The sequence below is a fragment of the Penaeus monodon genome, chromosome 22, assembly GCF_015228065.2.
Source record: "Penaeus monodon isolate SGIC_2016 chromosome 22, NSTDA_Pmon_1, whole genome shotgun sequence".
Taxonomy (NCBI): Eukaryota; Metazoa; Arthropoda; class Malacostraca; order Decapoda; family Penaeidae; genus Penaeus; species Penaeus monodon.
Genome location: NC_051407.1, coordinates 1,048,122 through 1,048,992, shown reverse-complemented (window position 1 = coordinate 1,048,992; position 871 = coordinate 1,048,122).

The following is an 871-nucleotide window of genomic DNA, read 5'->3' as shown; positions in this document are numbered from 1 at the left end:
ATCTAGTGTTCAGTAGCAGCGACATCGATGTTTTGCGGCGCTTGATCACTATCTGAAAGTGTCCATTAAAAGGGTCATTACTATCTTTATGGTACTAATGAACTTCGTGTCCTTCCTACGTCGGTTTATCGCTTGATTTGTTCATCTTCAACGTGTTGATCTATTCTCATCTCGTTGCTGAAACAGCATGCAATACGGTTTTTATTTTTTTTTCTGTAAGGAATGAAATTTCGTAAACATTTTCGTCTACCTATGTCCTTCCTTCATTTCTTACCCGGATGTGTAAAGAATTTTGGTTTTAAATTAATGAAATATATGAATTACAAATGCAGTTACGGTTCCATTATGCAATCAAATTATTAATTTTCGTTGAGACATGCAAAAGACAAGAACGTAATCATGCTGACAACGGCAGGATTCGAACGCGCGCAACCTGGTGAGCCGCGAGCAAGGCCATGCGAATACATCCTAAACTTTTATGAGTTGTGGCTGGCTTATGAGAGCCGATAAAATCAGGTCGTGGAGCAGCTGAACACCTACGCTTATGCTGGTTGGGAATGGTGTAGGATGGAACAAATTGGTCCATTAATGAACGCACTGAGAGGGTTCAAATGGGAGGTCCCGGTGAGTTAATGAACGCCAAGGAACAGGCCGCCGCGTGCTGCAAATGAACGAAACCACGTTCTCCCTTTCTTCCCTCTGTCTCTTTCTCCCTTCCTCTTTTTGCTTCTGTGTCCCTCTCTGAATATATGTCTATGCCTTTCACCTCTTTTGTGCCTGTCTCTTTTTCAGTATCTATTCCTTTCTGTGTCTGCGTGCCTGTCTGTAGTTTTCTCTAACTTGCCCCCCCCCCCCTCTCTCTCCCTCCCCC